The sequence below is a fragment of the Ranitomeya variabilis genome, chromosome 2 (genome assembly GCF_051348905.1).
Source record: "Ranitomeya variabilis isolate aRanVar5 chromosome 2, aRanVar5.hap1, whole genome shotgun sequence".
NCBI lineage: Eukaryota > Metazoa > Chordata > Amphibia > Anura > Dendrobatidae > Ranitomeya > Ranitomeya variabilis.
Window position 1 is genome coordinate 913,102,728 of NC_135233.1, and position 24,435 is coordinate 913,127,162.

Below are 24,435 nucleotides of genomic sequence, written 5' to 3' on the forward strand. Positions count from 1 at the left end.
TTCTTCCTTCCACCATCTGTGCAAATCTTTGAACACGCTTCCAAAATGTTCGTAAATAAAAGACAAAAGGTCATTATCTTCTCATTTAAAACTTGTCCGGCAATTGCTTACCACTTTAATCTCATTTCCCAGCTTTCTTATACCCATTTCCATATGTCCACAATTCCAGAACTCGTTTTTCATCCTCCTTAACTCCTTAGAGTTTCATATATTCTTCCCTAGTCCAAGAATAACTTGTACAGATAGAGTACTGCAAAGTCAAAGAATATATTTCACTTGGTGAACGTATTACCACCTAGGTGGCATTTGCTTGATGGATACCTCTAGAGCTATTCTTCATCTTTCAGTCCTGCTGGGCACTGTGTATTTTGGAACACTATGCATTAATGCATTGTAGGCCACCCACTGTATTAACCAGAGTAAATACATTTTCTCCAGTTGCATGACATCTCATGTAATAAGACACATTTCAACTTACTCAGAACTTGATGGAGGTAATCAAAATCATCTCACACATGAAGCTGCCATCAATCTCACAAGATCAGCCCTCACATTCATGATTTGAGAAGTTTTGATGCATCGTAATGTGTTCGCAAAATATTCTGGAAATATGCTGAAGTAACATCTGAAATGAACAACAGATGGTTTGGGATGTCATCAGATATCCTTTCAATTCTTAACAAATGTAGCAGAGGAGACAGGTACAGATTTTCAAAGCATTTTGCAGGATAAGAATAGTAAGTGATGCGATTTCATTTCATCTGCTTGATATGCAATCAATTGGGAGGTAGAGGTTGATTGGAAAAGTTTGACATTTGTATTTGATTATGAACTCACTTGAATCACTTTAATTTTCTTTTACATGTATACATTTCTGAATGTTATTCTATCTCTTTAGGCAGAACCCCGACAATAGGGTAAACTAGTAAAATGATTGATTGCATTTCAAGCCTAGATTACTTGTATATTACCAATTCATAGACGTAAAGCACTGTTCACATCAAATTAAAAGATCCTGATATATTACTGCAATGGAGGCCTACATTGTGTTCCACTCTGCAGACATTCAATGGTATAAGTCAGCCAGTAAGGGCGACTGTAAAATTAATAATGAAATACATTGTGGTACATTTTTATTGGGTTGTATTGTAGGGAATCATATATTCTACTATGCTATTCCACACCGTCTTGAGGTTTAGCAATAAATACTGGTACAAGCGTGGAAAAAAAAAGGACACTCTTTTGGTCTTCATTGGGTTGATAGGCTCACTTACTGCTTTCATCAGGAAATTGTCTAGAACTAGAACTAGAACTCTAGTGCCACCTATAGGAAGTAGCAATCCGAAAAGTCAATATGGATCCTTTAACAAGCCTTGTCACAAGACAATTTGCAGACACTGTGTTTCGGGGTTCTGACCCTCGTCAGTGCAAAGTTTATCAGGACTATTTCCATAGGTAGTCATTAATCTAATAACATTATCCTAATTAGAAACAGCAAATTCACGAGAGGTGAATCTAGCTCACTTTGAATTTTATTTGCCCAAATTCATAACTCCTAGAAAAAAAATATATATATATGTTTTTATGTCTCAGTTTTTTGTCCAAAAGTCTTAAAATATAAAGATGAAGTACGGTAAATAGATTTATTTTAACATTATTTGCTATCAGTCACAGAATAAATTTAGCATTTCATTCATACTACGATCACTATGAAATTCAAATAAAAAACAAACTTCAAAAATTTCAGACCTGCTGCTATTTTTTGCACAAACCATAAAAAAAACTTTATAAAATCTATTGAATAAATTATATGTACACAGGGGTTGGACATATCATTGGTGCAGCATGTGCAGTCACACAGGGGCATAAAGGGTAATAGGGCACATTTTTGCATTCAAAGCAGCTAGCAGTTTGTGTCATATATGAGTGCACTACGAGGAGCCAGTATCGTAGCTAGCAGGGTGAGGCAAAGGGTGCAGTCACCCCCGGCCCCGCGCTCTGAAGGGCCCATCTCAGAGCTACGCTACTTTAAACTGTATCGACATGTGCAGCTTCGTAGGATAGATGCTACTGCCCAGGCACTGATGCCATTTTGCTAGAGGAAAGAAAATTTTATCCATCAAAATTGTGTCAGCAATGCCTGGGTAGTAGCATCTATTGGAACATGATAGATGCTACAGCACAGGAGCCGCCTCCGGGGCCATTTTGATGAAGAATTTTTTTTCCCCCACAATACTGTATGACTAGATCATAAATCGATATATTCATATTAGCCATTGTATCATGCTACAACACAAACGCAGCAGCCGGTGCCATTTTGATGACTGTTAATTTTTTTTCAACATGATATTCAATGCAGTATGTTAAATAGGGGGCAGGTCGCTGAAGGATCAGTCACTTGTTATGTGCCCTGTTATGATCCTAGTGGCAAGGATCGCAAATCTGACTAGCTAAGAAACTGAACCGATGACTAGCTCTGGGGAAGTGGTAACTGAATTGACCGCAACCTGATCCTATCCGCAAACAACTATAAGTAGCCGTGGAACGTTACCTGGAAATCCTAGACGTCTCGTCACGGCCTGAGAAACTGACTATTCCTAGAGAGAAAGTAAGTCCTCACTTGCCTCAGAGAAATAACCCCCAAAGATATAGAAAAGCCCCCCGCAAATATTAACGGTGAGTTAAGGGGAAAGCACATACGCAGAGATGAAATAGATTTAGCAAATGAGGCCCACTAACACTAGATAGCAGAAAATAGGAAGAGAACTGTGCAGTCAATGAAAAACCCTATTCAAAATATCCACGCAGAGATTGCTCGAGCCCCCGCACCAACTAACGGTGCGGGGGAAGCAACTCCGTACCCCAGAGCTTACCAGCAGCAAGAAATCACATATTAGCAAGCTGGACTAAACTCATCATAAACAGAAATCATATTGCAGACAGATGAGCAAAAAATAATCAAACAGAACTTAGCTTCTCATGAAGAGACAGAAAACCAAGATAGTCAGGAGTAATCAGAATAGCACTGAATACATCGACAGCCGGCAACAAGTGGAGGTGAAGCAGAGCTAAATAGGAACCTCCCTAGAGAATAACGAGGCAGCTGATCCAGCCACAGACCCGCAAGATAACAAACAAAGCCACCAGGGGGAGCCCAAAAATAAAACTCACGCAATACCACCTGTGACCACAAGAGGGAGCCCGAAAACAGAGTTCACAACAGTGCCCATAAGGATGAATATGTAAGCAGAGCACCACAGAACAGAAAGCCCCGCCCACAGGATGCATCAGAATAGGAGAATCTCACTAAGGCCGGTTTCAAACGTCAGTGCCTCCTGTATGTTTAGTGACAGTTTTCTCACGTATCGGAGACACTGACACACGTAGACCCTTCAAATGAATGGGTCTATGCAGATGTCAGCGTGTTTTCATGGACCGCCAAACGTCCTGCACACGGAGAACAGTGTACACTGTCCTCCGTGCGCATGGATGGCCATGGGGGAAGCAGCGCTCCTGTAAGCTGATGTTCCCCTGCGTGTGGTGCTGAATCTGGCTTTCATCCATTGTCCCCTGCTATGCCAGGGAGCAGCACGAGCAGGGGATAATGAGTGAAAGAAAAACCCGATGTGGGGTCCCCCTATATTTTACAACCAACCCGGCAAAACTACAGGTGCGGGCTGCTATTCTCAGGCTGGTAAGAGGCCATGGATATGGGCCCCCCTGCCTTAAAAAAGCAGCCTGCAGCTGCCCAGAAGAGGCGCATCTATTAGATGCGCCAATTCTGGAGCTTTGCTCAGTTCTACCCACTTGTCCTGTAGCATTGGCAAGTGGGGTAATGAGGGGTTAATGTCACCTTCCTATTGTAAGGTGACATTAATCCGGCTTATTAATGGAGAGGCTTCAATAAGACACCTATCCATTATTAATCCTAGAGTAGTTTATGGGTTAATCAAACAAACCACCTGTTAAGGAGAGAATGTATGGCATATGAATATATGCTAAAATCAAACTTATATGGATGCTTTGCTGAATATTAGAATCATGTAACTTTAAGGTTTTCTGATTCACTGTCAGAAGACTTAATTCTGTTTATTATTCTGTACCAGGGTTTACCAAGATAACCCAATGTCCAGATGGACTTTAAAAGGCTATGTAATTCACCTAGTCTTATCAAGAGTAAATGTACCTGCACATGGGGAAATTGACCCCCCCATAAACCAAAGATCAGTAGAGTACGTGCATAGACAGAAGTCAGCCTGACCTAAAGCAGGCCATTAAGGTGATAACTGTACAGAAATAATCCAAAAGCAATAATCATTAGAGTAATGATCCTATAGTAACCCTAGTGTGACATTATTCACACACTACAGTTGATTTTCCCACGCTGAAGAGTTCATTTTAGTTCAGGCCGGCAGGGAGCACATCTTTCGTGATGTCACCGCTATTCACCAAAGCTTCGCTCCCAGTATTTCATTCATTCACCAGTAGTTTACAATCGGGAGCGGTCACATTATTAGTGCTCCTGGTTGTAAACTGTAAATTCCCCTAGACATGGATTACTGTGTGGAACTGACTCTACGGCTAATAGGTATGGTATAATGTTGGTTTATTATTTTGACTTTTTTCCAGGAGATCGAGGACTTTGCTTGGAATGGCAGTGTAATAAAGATGGAAAAAATGTGTATCTTGTTTTATTTCCTTAAAAGACTTTCTTCTAACTGTGTGGTGTGTTTGACTAACCCTTTAATTACTCTAGGAGTAGTAATGGATAGGTGTCTTATTGATGGCTCTCCATTACTAAGCTGGCTTAATGCCACCTTACAATATGAAGATGACATTAACCCCTCATTTCCCCACTTGCCAATGCTACAGGGCAAGTGGGAAGAACCGGGCAAAGGTCCAGAATTAGTGCATCTAATAGATGCGCCTTTTCTGGGCAGTCGCAGTCTGCTTTTTTAAGATTGGGGGGCCCATATCCATGGCCCCTTACCAGCCTGAGAATAGCAGCCGACACCTGTGAGTTTTGCCGGGTTGGAAAATATAGAGGGGACCCCATGTCGGGTTTTTTTGTCATTCATTCTCCCATGCTCGCGCTGCTGCCCGCTGAGCAGGGGAGAACGGATGACAGCCGCCTTCAGCACCACAAGTAGGGGAACAGCGCTTACTGTAGTGCTGCTTCCCAGCAGCCGTCCGTGTCATCCTGATGTGGCACACGGGCGGCACATGTTTGCCACACGTGTGCCACACGGATGTATCACATGGACGCACAGTCACGGATATCTCCGGTACCGTGTTTACTGGTACCGGAAATATCAGGACATGTGAAACCAGCCTAACTGAAAGCTGCAAATAAAGATTAAACAAGAACCACAAGACGATTTCATCATCCAAGGTATCATTTTAATCAGTATAACAGCGCCAACCTAACACTGTCTGTAGTTTACTGAGCATAATCCCGTTGACAGGTTCTCTTTAATGAGTCTAAGACTTTCTGTAAGTAGTTGTAGACTGGAACAGAATTAAATCATGACAGATTATTATTTTTTATATTATGAAATGCTATTCACAGTTTAAAAAAAATAAAAAAAATACTTCACACATACTCCCCACAACTTTACAGGTTTCTCTCTATTTGTGATGACTGGGAGTGAGCAGCTGCAGGATGAATATAAATTAATTTTCTTAAAATCTACATCAGGTGCTGAAAATCTACATCAAAAACTCACCAAAAGATCATAGCGGGAATGTAGCATTGTTAGAGTGGACCCCCTGCAAAAAAAAATAATTTAATAAAATCTGCATGGGCAAATATTCAAATCTTTCACTTTTGAACATTTTGTCTCATTTGTCAATGGATAAAATAACAGATTATTATTTAAAATATTTGTTGTTTATAGTATATCTTTTTATCACGGTTTATAGCAAGAATGCCTGATATGTTGCACTTGTAAAATCTGTTAGGAAATTAATAAAAGAAAATAAATACTAGGATTCTGATGTCACTACATTTAAATCTGCAAATCTAGATCTTGGTGTTAAGAGAAAAAAATGTCATACTATACGTACTTTATAGTGATTATGACTGTTATTGTAAGCTTATACATTGCAGAATTGCCTGCAGTTCAATAACACAATAAAAAATGAATTCCTTCCTTAAGAATTTATTAGCAATTATTTTCATTTGCAAATACCATTAATCTAGTTACTGCTAGCATATAGTAGTACAAATTCACTTATTTCAGAAACTTATTAATGTACACTGTTTTCAGCTCAAAGTTTGCTTAAAGGAGATGTCTCCCCCAGAGTTACAGCCTTCTGCAAAATGGGAGCTGGTGCACTCGAGGATTGACAATTTGGACCACAGATTGCTGGTCCATACTGCACACACTCTTAGGCCCTCTTCACACATCTGATTAAAAAATAGTACATTTGCGACAGTCTGTTTTCACTATATGTGTGGCTTTCAGTTGGCTTTCCATGTGTAACATCATTGTGATGTCCGTGTGTCGCGCACCAGAATAGAATGCAGAATAGAAATTACAGATGTTTAGGTGTTAAAGATATAAATGTGCAAATATATAAATAGCTAGAAAGATAATAGAAAGCATTGATATCCAGGAGATTTATAATTAGAGCCTTGCATGTGTTGGTTAAAGTACATGCATTAAGATAATAAATAAATTAAAAAAATGAAGCAGGGTCCCCCCATTTTTGATAACCAGCAAAGGTAAAGCAGACACCTGTGCGCTATTATTATTAGGCTGGGAAGGTCATGGTTATTGGGTCCTTCCCAGCTTAAAAATACAGAAGTTGCACATCACATTAGATTCTGGCGCTTTGCCTCAGCTCCTCCCGATTGTCCTGGTTGCTTTGGCAATTGGGGTAATAGGGCTTGGAGTTGCTGTCAGTTGTGATTTGTCAAAAATCACGACTGTTATAACAAGCAAGATGTATCAGGTCCAGACACTTCAAAGCAATCTCTAGTAAGAAATATATATATGAATAGCCAAGAGAATCCTTTATAAAGTAAATTAAAACATAACCTTTAATGCTGCTATTATAAAAACATGTTATGGACAATAAACGTGATAAAGTGCAAACAGTGCATACCAGTGCTCAATAAAAAAATGGTTTTGTCTCACCAAATTAGTTGTTGGTTCTTGGCAGGAGCCTATTAATGCTTGAAGGGGGAATGGGAAGAAAGGTAATCACTATACTACCCCAGTCGTGCCCCTGTATTGCTCCTGCCCTGACAAGGGCAGTACCCAAGTCAGGCTAAATACTTGTACCCACCACACAAAAGAATTAAACCTCCCTACGCGTTTCCTCTCACATCAGTGAGACTCATCAGGGGAAATATAAAATTGTGGGATATTATATTCAAAAAAGAGACCCCTCCATTGGGAGGTGGCTGCTATGTGTCAATGCATCCGGTTTTTGGCATAGACTAAATGGTAGGGTGAGACACAGGACGGAAGTGTTACCCCTTAAATAGTTTCCTCTTTTTTAAAAAAAGGTTATGTGGCGTCCTACCTTTATTTTCATAGGGCCACGTGGTGTTCCATGGCGTTATTCTGCCATTACTGTGAATAAACATCTCCGATACCGGAGCTGCTGTGTTCTCCCCACAGTGTGTGCGTTCAGGAAGAGCATACTGCCGTCACTTCCGGCTTGCGCTCCCCGGACCTATGTTTAATGCGCATGCGCCATTCCAATAAAGAGAGAGGAGAAAAGAAAAAAGACTTCCTGTATAACGGAGTCCCCGTCTCCTTGGTAACGCGCACATTATAGCGGTTACAGCCATCGCGCCCGCATTTCCATGGACTCATTATCAGTAATGTATGAAAGCATATAATATAAGCATTCATCACCTTTAGGGATGTCCCCATTATTCTTAAATTATATTGCCTGTGTGAAATACATATGTAGTATCAGAAAGAAGGGAAAAGAGGGGGGAGGGAGCTTCTGCTATTGTTGTAATACACATATGGACATTATGGGAAAAGTACCTGATGTAAATATGGAAACCTGTATATTTTCCTAATTGTCTTATCCAAATATCGTTACATTGGTGCTTGTTATTACTGTATACAATTTATTTTACTCATAAATGATGCTCCAAAGGTGGCAGCATCCCAAAGTCCATATGAATACCCTTTTGGGTTAAAAATACTGATAAAAAATTGTACATAATAAGAATTTAAACCCTGTTAGATAGGGGCACGATAGTCCTATATGGAACAGCTACCTCAACCCCACAAGACAGCTCTAGGTTACTGAATTGGTCTCATACTGTAATCATTAATTCCAATTATAAGGGATAGAATTTATAAAGCAATGACTATTTAAGGGACACCCAACCAGTATTGCATGTGTACGAGGAAACTATATAGAAAAAAGGGAAAAAGGGCAGTCCTGAAAAAACTGTCCATAAAAGACACACAGTTCTCAATTTATGCCACATATGTTAGGGCCCGAGATACAGATATGTAAAATATGGCAGTGGCTAATATCTTACTGGTTCCATCTTGATAGACCACATAAAGTCTGTTTCATTGGCTCAACATTCCTAAAGGACAAGATCCAAAACACCAACCTATAAATATGCAGCAGTAAAAACAAAAAAAACAGAAATAAATTTTTTTTTACATGAATCACGAGTTCCTATTCAAAGGAAACAGCTGTAGCTCAGTTGCTCATTTAAGCCATGTGGATGGCAAGTATTGAGGCGAAATATCCACCTTGATTCCCTTTGAAGCAGAATCCTGTCATAGTCTCCACCCCTTCTCGGTGGCGTCACTTTCTCAATGCCCATAAACTGTATGGCCCTCACATCCCCAGCATGTAAACCATTGACATGTCTTGCCACAGATGTATCTCTTTTATTGCGGATGTCGCCCAGATGTTCTCCTATCCTCCTCCTATATTCTCTTATGGTTTTACCCACATAAGCCTTACCACATCTGCAAGTAATGCGATAGATTACGCCTTTTGTTTTACAATTGATGAAGTCTCTGATCTCAAGAGACTCACCAGCACTTTCAAAGTTCTTACCCACCAAAATATGCTCACAGGCAATGCATTCCCCACAGCGGTAGCATCCCTTAGTTCTGGCCGGCAACCATGTTCCCCTAGCCGTAGGTGTGACAAAGTGGCTATGTACCAATCGATTTCCTATCGTCCGGCTCTTTTTGTAGGTAATCTGTGGTCTCTCACCTACAAAATCCTTAATGTCCTCATCCATCTGTAGGATACCCCAGTATTTCTGGATCACCTCTCTAACCATATGAGCCCCATTATCGAAGGTACAGATGAGTCGGGCCTTCCCTGCCGAATTCTCAATTCTGTTTTTGGGGACCAAAAGTCCTCTCCTGTCTTGATTATTAGCGTGTCTAAACGCTTCTCTGAGTACATGGTTGGGATAGCCTTTAATATGGAACCTTTGTCGCAGGTCATCCGCCTTGATTTTAAAGTCTTTTTCATTTGAACAATTCCTTTTTAACCTAAGGTACTGACCCTTAGGTATGCCTTTTTTCAAGGAATACGGGTGATGACTGTCCCACTTTAATAAAGAATTTGTTGAGGCCGATTTACGAAAAATGGTAGTCTCCAAAGTATCCCCATTTTCTGATTTTGTAATTAGGACGTCCAGGAAGGCCAGTTTTTTTGAATCAATTTCATACGTAAACCTAAGGCCCATTTCATTGTGGTTCAGGAGGTCAATAAGCTCCTCAAATTCAGCCACGGTACCCCGCCATAGTATAAAAACATCATCTATGAACCTGACCCAAAGGTCCACATTATTAGTCAGATTCATAGACTTCTCAGAAAAAACGATGGTGTCCTCCCACCAGCCCAGGAACAAATTAGCATAACTAGGCGCACATGGATTGCCCATAGCAGTGCCCCTGAGCTGGTGGAGGACTTTACCATCAAAGCAAAAATAATTCTGATGCAAGACAAAATCAAGAAGAGAAATAACCAACCTATTGTGGGGAATACACTGAAGACCTCTTGTTACCAAAAAATGTTCAACACCTCTCATGCCAAATTTGTGTGGGATAGAGGAATAAAGTGCCTCAATATCAATACTGGCAAGGAACACACCCGGTTCCACATTGATGTTCTCGAGTTTGCTTAAAAGGTCAGCCGTATCTCTCACGTATGACGGTAGGGAGCTCACAAAGGGTCTAAGTATCTCATCAAGGTATGTACCTACATTATGGCTTATGCTACCCATACCTGACACAATAGGTCTACCCTTAAGTGGGAAAACCCCCTTATGCAACTTTGGAAGTGCATAAAAAGTGGCCGCCACCGGATGTTTAGGGAGAAGGAAATCATATTCTGCCTGACTGATCAATTGGTCAGTCTTAGCCTCATCAAGGATATTTTTCAATTCATTCCTAGTTCTCTCTATTGGATTGTTTGGAACTTTAGCATATGTTGTTGGGTCATTCAACAGGGATAAGCACATCTCCTTGTACCCATCAATATTCATTATAACAATGTTACCCCCCTTATCAGAGGGTTTGACTACTATAGATGTATCCCTTTCCAGAGTATGGAGAGCTTCCATTTGTTCCTTTGTTAAGTTGTGTCTGGTGTGCACTTCCTCTTTCTGTTTGATCTCATTGGTAGTCAAGTTAAGGAACACATCTATCGCGGAAATGTCACCCCCGGGCGGTGGCATCTTAGTGCTGTTTTTTTTCAGTGATGTGAATGGACCTTGACCAGTTACAAATGATGGGGATTGGTCCAGATCAGCCAGAAGTTGTACTTCATGGAGCATATCGACTGGAATATCAAGGCCCACACACATCTTTCTGTTCTGTTGTTTAAAATACTTATGCCATCTTAATTTTCTAATTAATAAATTGATATCCTTGATGCAATCAAAGGAGGAAAAGTCAGTAGTGGGGATAAACGACAGCCCCTTACTCAACACAGTCATCTCTGACTCACTGACTGGTCTGTCAGAGAGATTGACAACTTGTAATTCTAGTCCTTGTTGAAAGGATTTCTGCTCCTCAGGGAGTATGTGTTGTCTAAAAAACTGGGCCTAGTATAGGAGTGAAAGTTACCTCCCCTAGAATAGCCTCTATTTCTACCCCTTTGGCGACCATGTGTTTGTCTCTGTCTTATTTCTGTATCTGAGAAGTCGGTATCTGTAGAGGAGAGGTCTGTTTCTCTTTCTACCCTTTCCGAACGATCTCCTAGGACCTGATACATTTTGTTCTCCTTAAAGTCCTGGAGGTCCCTCAGATACTGTTTGTGTTTCCTTTCTTTCAGTTTATATTGAAATTTTTCAATTGAGTTTTGTAATTGGGTTTCCTTAATACTGAAGTCACTTTCTCCTTTAAATTTTGTTACTATCTCAATCTGTTCCTTCAATTTGATATTTAATTTTTCAAAATTATTTTTTTCCTCCGTGACCAACAGATTCATAAATCTCAAGGAGCTATTGGTTGCCTCTTTCTCCCAACGGCTCAATAATTCTGGATTTCGACACCAGGGTGCTGGCAAAAGGGTAATACGTAATCCCCTGGGTACTATGTTGTTTTTAATATATGTATCTAAACTCTGGATTTCCCACCATGAGCTCGTATGCTCCTTATATAATTTATTCAAATCTTTAAAAGCTGCTGCATATGTGGGAGTATACTTCTTCTGAGCAAAGATTTTCTCAGAGAAAATCTCTTTGGCCTCAGTCAGCCAAAGGTTAGTGTCAGGTCCTGCCGATAGAAACCCGGCCATAACAGAGAAATATAGACAGTTATAACAAGCAAGATGTATCAGGTCCAGACACTTCAAAGCAATCTCTAGTAAGAAATATATATATGAATAGCCAAGAGAATCCTTTATAAAGTAAATTAAAACATAACCTTTAATGCTGCTATTATAAAAACATGTTATGGACAATAAACGTGATAAAGTGCAAACAGTGCATACCAGTGCTCAATAAAAAAATGGTTTTGTCTCACCAAATTAGTTGTTGGTTCTTGGCAGGAGCCTATTAATGCTTGAAGGGGGAATGGGAAGAAAGGTAATCACTATACTACCCCAGTCGTGCCCCTGTGTTGCTCCTGCCCTGACAAGGGCAGTACCCAAGTCAGGCTAAATACTTGTACCCACCACACAAAAGAATTAAACCTCCCTACGCGTTTCCTCTCACATCAGTGAGACTCATCAGGGGAAATATAAAATTGTGGGATATTATATTCAAAAAAGAGACCCCTCCATTGGGAGGTGGCTGCTATGTGTCAATGCATCCGGTTTTTGGCATAGACTAAATGGTAGGGTGAGACACAGGACGGAAGTGTTACCCCTTAAATAGTTTCCTCTTTTTTAAAAAAAGGTTATGTGGCGTCCTACCTTTATTTTCATAGGGCCACGTGGTGTTCCATGGCGTTATTCCGCCATTACTGTGAATAAACATCTCCGATACCGGAGCTGCTGTGTTCTCCCCACAGTGTGTGCGTTCAGGAAGAGCATACTGCCGTCACTTCCGGCTTGCGCTCCCCGGACCTATGTTTAATGCGCATGCGCCATTCCAATAAAGAGAGAGGAGAAAAGAAAAAAGACTTCCTGTATAACGGAGTCCCCGTCTCCTTGGTAACGCGCACATTATAGCGGTTACAGCCATCGCGCCCGCATTTCCATGGACTCATTATCAGTAATGTATGAAAGCATATAATATAAGCATTCATCACCTTTAGGGATGTCCCCATTATTCTTAAATTATATTGCCTGTGTGAAATACATATGTAGTATCAGAAAGAAGGGAAAAGAGGGGGGAGGGAGCTTCTGCTATTGTTGTAATACACATATGGACATTATGGGAAAAGTACCTGATGTAAATATGGAAACCTGTATATTTTCCTAATTGTCTTATCCAAATATCGTTACATTGGTGCTTGTTATTACTGTATACAATTTATTTTACTCATAAGAGCAGTATGCTCTTCCTGAACGCACACACTGTGGGGAGAACACAGCAGCTCCGGTATCGGAGATGTTTATTCACAGTAATGGCGGAATAATGCCATGGAACACCACGTGGCCCTATGAAAATAAAGGTAGGACGCCACATAACCTTTTTTTAAAAAAGAGGAAACTATTTAAGGGGTAACACTTCCGTCCTGTGTCTCACCCTACCATTTAGTCTATGCCCAAAACCGGATGCATTGACACATAGCAGCCACCTCCCAATGGAGGGGTCTCTTTTTTGAATATAATATCCCACAATTATATTTTTCCCCTGATGAGTCTCACTGATGTGAGAGGAAACGCGTAGGGAAGTTTAATTCTTTTGTGTGGTGGGTACAAGTATTTAGCCTGACTTGGGTACTGCCCTTGTCAGGGCAGGAGCAACACAGGGGCACGACTGGGGTAGTATAGTGATTACCTTTCTTCCCATTCCCCCTTCAAGCATTAATAGGCTCCTGCCAAGAACCAACAACTAATTTGGTGAGACAAAACCATTTTTTTATTGAGCACTGGTATGCACTGTTTGCACTTTATCACGTTTATTGTCCATAACATGTTTTTATAATAGCAGCATTAAAGGTTATGTTTTAATTTACTTTATAAAGGATTCTCTTGGTTATTCATATAAAAATCACGACTGGCATCAAGCCCTGGTGTTACTAATGGAAAGGTGTGTATCAGACACCTCCATTACTAACCCAGTAATAAAAAATAAAAACACACAAGCAAAAAAAATACTTTATTTGAATAAACACTCCCCACCCTTTCCCTGGTTCACCAATTTATTTTATATAGAGGTCGCCATAATCCAGGGAATCTGACGTAGTACACAAGTGGAAATAACTATGGACATTACCAGCCTGATAATATCAGCTCACAGCTGTCTGATTTACATTTGCTGGTTATCAAAATGGAAAAGACAACACATCTTTTTTTTGTTTTTATCTTTGCATATCTTTAACACCTAAACAGCTGTAATTTCTATCCTGTGTTTTATTTTAGTATGTGTAACATGGATGGCACATGGATGGAATCAAGCCCTGGTGCTACTAATGGAGAGGTATGTATCAGACACCCTCATTACTAACGCAATAATAAAAAAATAAAAAATAGAAGCACAAAAATACTTTAGTTGAATAAATACTCCCCCACACTTTCCCTGGTTCACCAATTTATTTAATATAGAATTGAGGGAATCCGATGTAGTACACAAGTGGAAATAACCATGGACCTTCCCAGCTTGATAATCACAGCTGTCTGCTTTACCTTTGCTGGTTATCAAAAATGGTGGGGACACCGCATCTTTTTTTTTCTACCTTTGCACATCTTTAACAAATAAACATATGCATTTTCTATTCTGAGATCTATTTTGGTACATGTAACATGGATGGCAAATGGATATCATACTTTATGTCATCTGTGTGTGGTACATATGGTCATTCGTGCTGCCAGAAAAAAACGGACATGTCTACATATGGGTCAGACGGACACCATGTGTCCATTTGAAAACTTGTACATGTGCGCAGACCAATAGACTATAATGCGAGTGTGTGTGTATGGGTACATGTGAAAACGGATGCCACACATACCGGAAGCATGGAAGTGTGAAGGGGCTTTATCTTTTGATGCAGTCAGAGTCAGAGCAGCACTTGCAAGATGTACAGAAAATAGCTTGCAGACAAAACCAGCCACTGTGTAGCAGACTGATAACCTGGACAACAGGATTTAAACTATAAAATTAATCCTATTGTTCATGAGACTAGAAGAATTTTTACTTTAAAGTAAATTGTTGGAAAACTTGATACAACCACTTTAAGGTGAAGTTCCCACAATGAGATTTTGCTGAGTTTTTGACGCTGAGTATTTTGGATGTTTAAAAAATGCAGCATCTTACAGTTCCAGCATAGTGGATGGGATTTATAGACATCTCAAGCCCACTGTTGTTGTTTTTTATACAGCACAACCTGACCTGAGGGGCGTTTTTCAAACTTGCAAATGTCAATTTCTCTTGCGGGTAAGCTGAGTTTTATGGCAGAATTTCTTCATAGAAATAGCATTACATGTAGAAACACACTAAAAATACATGCTATCCACACATGACTACCTCTGTAGCTTTGTCAAAGCCAAATACCTGGAAGAATCCAAAACAAAGCAGCTTTACATAATAAATGCCATACCAAAAAGAGACGAAAACCACAGTGTCAAATATGTGATAAAATGAATAAAAAATGCAATGAAAAAAATGCAAGTTACCTAATTTACCTAATAGGGGCAGAAATGCTGCAACATCGAAAACGTAACAACTAACAGCAAAAAACAGCATTTACCTGCCCAGGTCTCAGAACTAATGCACTACCAGGATGAAGCAAACCGTATAATAAAGATTGAGGTAACACAGGTGCAAAATCCTAGGGGAATATTAATTCCTCTTTATGAGTCTTTGCGTTTAATTTTAAAATAAAAAAAAACGGATCAAATTTTCGTTGTGGGAACATAGCCAAAAAAGTTAAAATAATCTAACACAGTCCTTTGCAATGAATTTCTGCTTCTGTTTTATCATAATACACTTTAGATAAAGAGACTCAAAACTAAATAAGATAAGTACTGGAACTCTGTGTTTCAAGGCTCATTATTAATAGTATTGTATTTAAGATAAGAAGGGTACAGTCAGCCATATGCATTGGAGTAATGTCAATTAATTTCAGTGGGATTAATTGCCCCTCTGATGCGAATGTGGAGTCCAAACTCTTCCTCTATGGTAGCTGATTGGGAAAAGGAAAATCAGACATGTAAGATATTAGTGGAGCGCCCCCAGATGCAGGGCCGCGGGGCACTCGGTGCCGGGCCTCTCTGTCTCGGTCCTGGGGTTGTCACGGTGGCAAGACCCTGTCCGTGACCCTGCTAAGGGGCGTCCAATGAAAGATGTGATGATGGTGCGTGGTGCAAGGTGCGATGAATAACGAGGACACAGGGTTGCAGTCTCTTTACCTCTTTACTGAAGGCTTCAGGATCCACAATCCAGAGCACTGCTAACAGGGCTGGCTGAGACCGGCCGGTCCGAAGGCACATCCAGAGTTCCCTTTGCAGGTGGAAATCAGTGCCTACCTTCTAGCGCCTGTGTGTTGTAGTACCTCCCTGGTGAGCACAACGGGATAGTCCTCACAACTGTTGTGTCTGTTTCTGATGTTCTTTCTCCGTCCCCCAGATGATATGGCTAGGACGCACCCGTATGATGGGTAGGCCTGGAGTTATTCTGGGACCCTAGAGACGCCCCTCTCCCACAACTGCCTCCTATGTCTGCTTAGGTGATTTAGGTGAGACAGCCAACATATAATTAACTGTCCTGCCGCTGTTCGAAGTAATGCTTGGAGCCCAATACTTCCTCGGCATTCCGGCCACCGGCTACGCGCCTCAGTAGGATGTTGCCACGATCTTAAGGCACGACTCCTACTGGTTCTATTCTCCTTTGTGCGGTGATCTCGTTTCTCACTTCTCCACAATAAACCTCGCTTCGTGTCCTTTCTTAGGATGCCACCGCAACGGGTGCAGGCACGGCTCCGTAACTTTCTGTCCTTTTCGCTAGGCCACTGTCAGGATCCCACCCCTGACAGAGACCCCCCTGAATCTTCCCCGCAACACCCTCTGCCACAGGATGTTGCCTGGGCAAAACCCAGTCAGCTTCTCTCTCACTTCCTATCCAACCCCCAGTTTTACCAGATTGTGAGGAGTGGCCTAATACATAGAACCCTTTGCTCCCCCTGGTGGCCAGAGTGTGAAGTGTAATGTGTGACTGTGATACCTGGTCAGGTGAACTCCTTTAGTGCCATCAGATGTACCATCACTCCCCTTAGTGGCGGAGCGTCAGTACTGCAACGACCAGGACTCTGGGGCGCTGCACTAGCATTCCTAATGTTTTGTGGTCATGGAAGATAAGCTGTAGACAGCAATGTTGAGCAGTGGTTATTCTCTTCTGCACATTGATCGGCTGACACCTACCTAAGGTGTATTGGCCACATGAACATAGGTAGCAATAGACTTTATCTGACTCACTTGTAACAGAAATGTTTTCTTACTCTAACTTGAGCAAAGGGCATTATAAAGAGACCTATTGTGAATGGTGGTCCTGTGTCATCTGCTTTATATTTAGCTGTCATCAGTCATTTTGTTAATGTCTGTCGTATTAATGAGACTTCTAAAAAATCTCCGTTCTGAACTGTATAGTATAATACATGGTCTTGTGGTCAGTGAGAACATTGCAAGTTTTCTTAATTTGTTTTATATAGTGGTGAAAAGGAATATTGAAAAAAAAAAAATCTTTAGAAAAATAAACAAAATTGCATTTTAAAGGAAAATATTGCATCAAAAGGTGCAATTGTTACAGCAGCTTCCTATTATGCTTTGAGTACCGACTTTTTCTAGTATTTATGATTTCATGCCATCAGTGTATTGAAACGCCAAAATCTTGCCTTATTGATACCATGCTTACATAATTTCATGGTTCGATAGCAAGTTATGATAGATGTTCCCACAATGAATATTTGGGGAGTTTTTGAAATTACAACATTTTTGCATCTATTAGGCTATGTGCGCACATTGCGTATTTGTTTGCAGAAATTTCTGCAAGGTTTCTGCATCTCTTGGCAGAAAAACGCAGCTGAAAATACGTGCATTTTTTATGCATTTTTGCATGCATTTACAGTTGTGCTCAAAAGTTTACATACCCCGGCAGATTTTTTGCTTTCTTGGCCAAAACTTTTTCTCCACTCATGGTTAGTGTTTGGGTGAAGTCATATATTGTCAAACTACGTTTTCTCTTTTTAAATCATAACGGCAACCCAAAACATCCAAATGACCCTGATCAAAAGTTTACATACCCAATTTCTTAATGCCATTTAGTGCCCCCTCTAACATCAATGACAGCTTGTAGTCTTTTTTGGTAGTTGTGGATGAGATTCTTTATTTTCTCAGATGGTGAAGCTGCCCACTCTTTTGGCAAAAGGCCTCCAGTTCCTGTAAATTCCTGTGCTGTCTAGCAAGAACTGCGCGGCTGAGATCTCCCCAGAGTGGCTCAATGATATTGAGGTCAGCAGACTTAGGTGGCCACTCCAGAATGTTCTCTTTGTTCTGCTGTAGCAAATGACAGGTCGACTTGGTCTTGTGTTTTGGATCATTGTCATAATGACACGATCAACTACTGATTATTGCAAATTTGCCTCCAGTATTTGCTGATAACATGCTGCATTCATCTTTTCTTCAACTTTGACCAAGTTTCCTGTTCCTTTTTTAGCTCACACATCCCCAAAACATCAGAGATCCACCTCCGTGCTTTACAGTAGAAATGGTGTTCCTTTCATAATAGGCCTTGTTGACCTCTCTCCAATTGTAACGTTTATGGTTGAGGCCAAAACGTTAAATTTTGGTCTCATCACTCTAGATTACCTTGTTCCAGAAGTTTTGAGGCTTGCCTCTGTGCTATTTTGCATATTGTAGGTGAGATACTTTGTGGCATTTGTGCAGTAATGGCTTTCTTCTGGCGACTCGACCACGCAGCCCATTTTTCTTCAAGTGCCACCTTATTGTGCATCCTGAAACAGCTACACCGCTAGTTTTCAGAGAGTCCAGTATTTCAGCTGACCTTATTTGTGGGTTTTTCTTTGCATCCCGAACTATTTTTCTGGCAGTTGTGAACAAAATTTTTGTTGGTCTACCTGACCGTGGTTTTGTTTTCACAGAGCCCCTGATTTTCCATTTGTTAATCACAGTTTGAATGCTGCTGACTGGCATTATCAATTCATTGGATATCTTTTTGTATCCCTTCCCTGTTTTATACAGTTTAACTACCTTTTCCCATAGATCCATTGACAATTCTTTTGCTTTCTCCATGACTCACAATCCTGAAATGTCAGTGGCTGGATGAAAGATGTAAGAGTCTGTCTGGATCCCAGGAACTCACTCAGCTTTTATGCACACACACTCATTATAAGCAAACAGGTCACAGGTGAGGATGTTACCTTTAGTAGCCATTCTGTGCATGTTATCAAAATCACCAGGGTATGTAAACTTGTGATCAGGGTCATTTGGATGTTTTGGGTTGTCATTATGATTTAAAAAGAGAAAACATAGTAGTTTGATAATAAATGGCTTCACCCAACCACTATCCGTGAGTGGAGAAAAGTTTTGGCGTTATCATTCGTATTCTCTGAAGAAAGCCCAAGAAAGCAAAAATTATGCCAGGGTATGTAAACTTTTGAGCACAACTGTATATTATTAAAGCCTCATCCACATGGCCATGGTGTTAGCGCACACGAACTCATTCTCTTCGAAAGCCACCCTGCAAAACTTACTGGCTACGACGTCCCAGCCACTGCAAGCTACAATCAGAGCCACCCCCTTCAGAGTATCAGTGTGTGGCAGGCACAGGCCACATCTACCTCCATTGTGTCAAGAATGGAGTTCCTCCTGTGAGGCATGACGTCAAGGGAAAGGGAGGTACCTCATGGACTACACCGCTGTGCTCATAACAGGAAGTTGCTGTGCATGTGTTAGGGGAAGAGAGGAGTGAGGGGAAAATGAGAGGAGTGAGGGGAAGATAGTGGAATGTGGGGAAAATGAGAGGAGTAAGGGGAAAATAGTGGAGTGAGGAGAAAATAGTGGAATGAGGGGAAAATGAGAGGTGTGAGGTGCAAATGAGAGGTGAGAGGTGAAAATGAAGAGGTGTGAGTGGAAATGAGAGAAGTGAAAATAGTGGAGTGATCGGAAAATGACAGGTGTGAGGTCAAAATGACAGGTGTGAGGGGGAAAATGAGAGGTGTGAAATGGAAAATGAGAGGAGTGAGGAGAAAATGAGAGATGTGAGGGGGAAAATGAGAGATTTGAAGGGAAAATAAGAGGCGTGATGGGAAAATGAGCGAAGTGAGATGCTGCTGCAGTATGAGGCTGTGTATAGAGAAGAGTGAGACGCTGCAGGTGGAGGCTGTGTATACGTTCACATTCACACGTTCAGTATTTCCTCAGTATTTTACCTCAGTATTTATAAGCCAAAACCATGAATGGGAGAAAAATACAGAAGTGGTGACGTGTATCTAATATAAAGTGCCTTGCGAAAGTATTCGGCTCCCTGGAACTTTTCAACCTTTTCCCACATATCATGCTTCAAACACAAAGATACCAAATGTAAATTTTTGGTGAAGAATCAACAACAAATGGAACACAATTGTGAAGTTGAATGAAATTTATTGGTTATTTTAAATTTTTGTGGAAACTCAAAAACTGAAAAGTGGGGCGTGCAATATTATTCGGCCCCTTTACTTTCAGTGCAGCAAACTCACTCCAGAAGTTCATTGTGCATCTCTGAATGATCCAATGTTGTCCTAAATGCCTAATGATGATAAATATAATCCACCTGTGTGTAATCAAGTCTCCGTATAAATGCACCTGCTCTGTGATAGTCTCAGGGTTGTGTTTGAAGCACAGAGAGCATCATGAAGACCAAGGAACACAGCAGACAGGTCCGTGATACTGTTGTGGAGAAGTTTAAAGCTGGATTTGGATACAAAATGATTTCCAAAACTTTAAACATCTCAAAGAGCACTGTGCAAGCGATCATATTGAAATGGTATCATACCACAGCAAATCTACCAAGACCCGGCTGTCCCTCTAAAGTTTAATCTCAAACAAGGAGAAGACTGATCAGAGATGCAGCCAAGAGGCCTATGATCACTTTGGATGAACTGCAGAGATCTACAGCTGGGGTGGGACAGTCTGTCCATAGGACAACAATCAGTCATACACTGCACAAATCTGGCCTTTATGGAAGAGTGGCAAGAAGAAAGCCATTTCTCAAAGTTATCCATAAAAAGTGTTGTTTAAAGTTTGCAACAAACAACCTGGGAGACACACTAAATATATGGAAGAAGGTGCTCTAGTCAGATGAAACCAAAATCGAACATTTTGGCAACAATGCCAAATGATATGTTTGGCGTAAAGGCAACACAGCTCATCACCCTGAGCACACCATCCCCACTGTCAAACATAGTGGTGGCAGCATCATGGTTTGGGCCTGCTTTTCTTTAGCAGGGACAGGGAAGATGGTTAAAGTTGATGGGAAGATGGATGATGCCAAATACATGACCATTCTTGAAGAAAACCTGTTGGAGTCTGCAAAAGACTTGAGACTGGTACGGAGATTTGGTTTCCAACAAGACAATGATCCCAAATATAAAGAAAAATCTTCAATGGAATGGTTCACAAATAAACATATCCAGGTGTTAGAATGGCATGCCCCACTTTTCAATTTTTGATTTTCCACAAAAATTTAAAATAACCAATACATTTCGTTCAGCTTCACAATTGTATTCCACTTGTTGTTGATTCTTCACCAAAAATTTACATTTGGTATCTTTATGTTTGAAGCATGATATGTGGGAAAAGGTTGAAAAGTTTCAGAGAGCCTAATACTTTCACAAGGCACTGTACTTTTCCTCTGTTTTTTTTTTACTCTAAGTTTTACCTTACAAATACTGAGGTAAAAATACTGACCAAATAACATGTTAATGAGATCTAAAGGAGAAAACTGTTGTGCTGCAGAAGAAGTAGGCTGTGTATACGATATGCTTTGTTGCAATAAGTGCAATTTCTCTCAGGATCAAGTGTTTCCAATTGTATATGGAAGAGGAGTGTGAGGTGTTGCCGGAGGAGGTGAATATAAAGGAAAAAAGGTGTGCTGCAGAAAAATGCTGTGTATAAAGGTGGAGCGTGAGGTGCAGGAGGAGACTGTGTAAAAAGAAGGAACATGAGGTGCAGGAGGGATAAGGCCCCTTAACTGCCGCCATTAAAAGTCGTATCTGCAGACATTAAGGGGTTAATATTGCAATAAATAAAAATTTTCCTTCGACAAAGAGTTTTATGTGCAATATAATCATTATAATTTGTTATACCTAACCACAGTTAATTACTGTCATGGTTGTGAACAGGGTTCCTTTCCGGATTGACTTTGGCACGTTCAGACTACTCTCCGGCTCCGCCGGTCACCGCCGCCACTCAGCATCTGGCTCTGCTTCCGTCCACTCCCCTGAGGTCACATGTTTCAGGTCCTGTGATCTGACAGGTAAGCACACCACAGCGCTCCTTACTCTCTCTCTGCCCTTCTGCCCTTCTGTAACAGGTGCACAGACTTCTGCTGTAAGTCTGCAGCAGGGCTCCTGATAGTTACTATGCCCAGGGAACTTCTGGATCTTCAGCTAGTATTAAATAAAGACACACACACAGTCACCAGCCTATTCAGGAGCATTAACATAATTAACCTACATATGCTGTAACAAAACAGCAACTGTCAGAAATCTGCATGAAATGCAGTTTCTGTTTATTTAAAAAAAAAATTGTGTGGGCTCCCGCATAATTTTCATAGCCAGCAGAGGGAAAGCCGATGGCTGAGGGCTGATGTTAATATTTTGGTAAGGAGCCAATAGCCAAAAGTTCTCAGACTATTAATATCAGCTCACAGCTGTTAGTTTAGCCTTTACTGGCTTGTAGTTTACAGGGGAACCCCAGAAAAAAATTGACATGGAGTCCCCCTTTAAAATCAAACAAGCAAAGGCTAGGCAGACAGCTGCAGGCTGATATTAATAGCCTGGAAAGATGCCATGGATATTGGAACCACCCAGGCTAAAAACATCAGCTCCCAGCTGCCCCAGAAATGGCGCATCTTATAGATCCGCCAATTCTGGCACTTAGCCTCGCTTTTCCCACTTGCCCTGTAGTTGGGTTCATATTTGTGGGGTTGATGTCACCTTTGTATTGTCAGGTGACATCTAGCCCACAGGTTAGCAATGGAGAGGAGTCTACAAGACACCTATCCATTACTAACCCTGTAGGGATATTGTATAAAACACAGACTCCCAGAATAAAGTCTTTATTTGAAATAATTACTCGGACTCATTTATTGAATCTAAATTTACTATGCTTACTGAACGCCTAATCCCCGAGGCTCTCGTCTCCTGAAAACAATCAAAAAATAATAAACCAACATGTAATACTATCCTGTCCATTTAATACCAAGTGTCCCACGGCAAACTCACGTGTAGAACAGTCACATCAGGAGATGTAACCGCTCTACCCAGCCTCCGGCGATACACTGACAGGAGGTAATCACTCCCACAGTGTTTCACTAAGCTGCCATGAGAGTTCACCAGTATTTATCAGCTCTGGTGCTCTCACTTACAGCACTATTGCTGTGTAATAACTTTCGCATGCATTGGTGCCGTAAGAGAGACCACCGGAGCTGATCAGCTGATGAACTCCAGTGAACTCTCATGGCGGCTCAGTGATACACTGTGGGAGCAATCACCTCCTATCAGTGTATCGTCCGCGGCCGGGTCACATCAACATGGGACACTCGGTATTAAATGGACTACGGTGGAAAGGTGAGTATATGTTGGTTTATTATTTTTTATTGTTTGTAGGAGACACGAGCATCGGGGATTAGTCATTTGGCGAGTATGTATTGCGTATGTGCATATATAAATGGGTTTTTTTTTAAATTGATCACAGGCGCCGGATGATGAGACTATTCTCCCATCATCAGCTCATGCTGTCTCTGTTATATGTGACAAAAGACATAGCTGGATAGGAGAAGTAGTCCCATCAGATGATGCCTGGGTACACACTTCGCATGGGTACACACACACACAGACACACACAGACGCACAGACGCATGCACATATTCTCCGCCAACACACAGAGACGCACACATATTCTCCACCCACACACACAGACACACACACATTTTCTCTGCCCACACACTCTTCCTCCTTCTGACATCATTTCCTTTGACAAATCACAGCATTGTGAGCAGCAAATCTGCAGCAAATACGCAAACCTTTTTAAACCTTCGTTTTTGCTGCAGATTTGACTGACTCAATTGAAGTCAATGAGTCAAAAACACTGCAGAAAGGCACAAAGAATTGACTTGCTGCAGAAAATAAAACCCTGCAAATACAGATGGAAATTTACTGATCATGTGCACGACACTTCAGGATTGACATTGCATTACCTTGCATAAGTGTTCCATTGTATTTTTGAATAATTTACGCTCATAAAAAAAAACGCATCATAAATGCATTGTGTGCACAAAGTCTTAGAGTGAATTCATAATATATACATAAAAATAAACTAAAATAGGTAAAACATTCTTGGTGAAAAAGTCGGGATATGAAGATTTTTTTAATTGGTTGCTTAAGCAAAACAAAGATATGGATTTACAATAATGTAGTAATAAATACTGAAATATCTGCCAATAGACAATTGATTTGATTGAAAGAAAGTAAAAATACAGCTAAAGGGATAGCTGATAAACTTGGTGCAAAAATGAAGAACACTGGAACAAAAATATTCATGTTTGAATCACATTTGGTAACCTAAATAGATGCAAAAATTTACAGAAAGTTT

General features: G+C 40.8%; 1 long non-coding RNA gene across 1 annotated transcript; it reads left to right on the forward strand.

Annotated features, from left to right (window-relative positions):
- Positions 1-478: 478 nt before the first annotated feature.
- On the forward strand, positions 479-22,109 carry LOC143810017 (uncharacterized). Its single transcript, XR_013222600.1, has 3 exons — positions 479-494; positions 13,993-14,050; positions 21,963-22,109. It is a non-coding gene; the product is annotated as an uncharacterized LOC143810017 (long non-coding RNA).
- Positions 22,110-24,435: the final 2,326 nt, after the last annotated feature.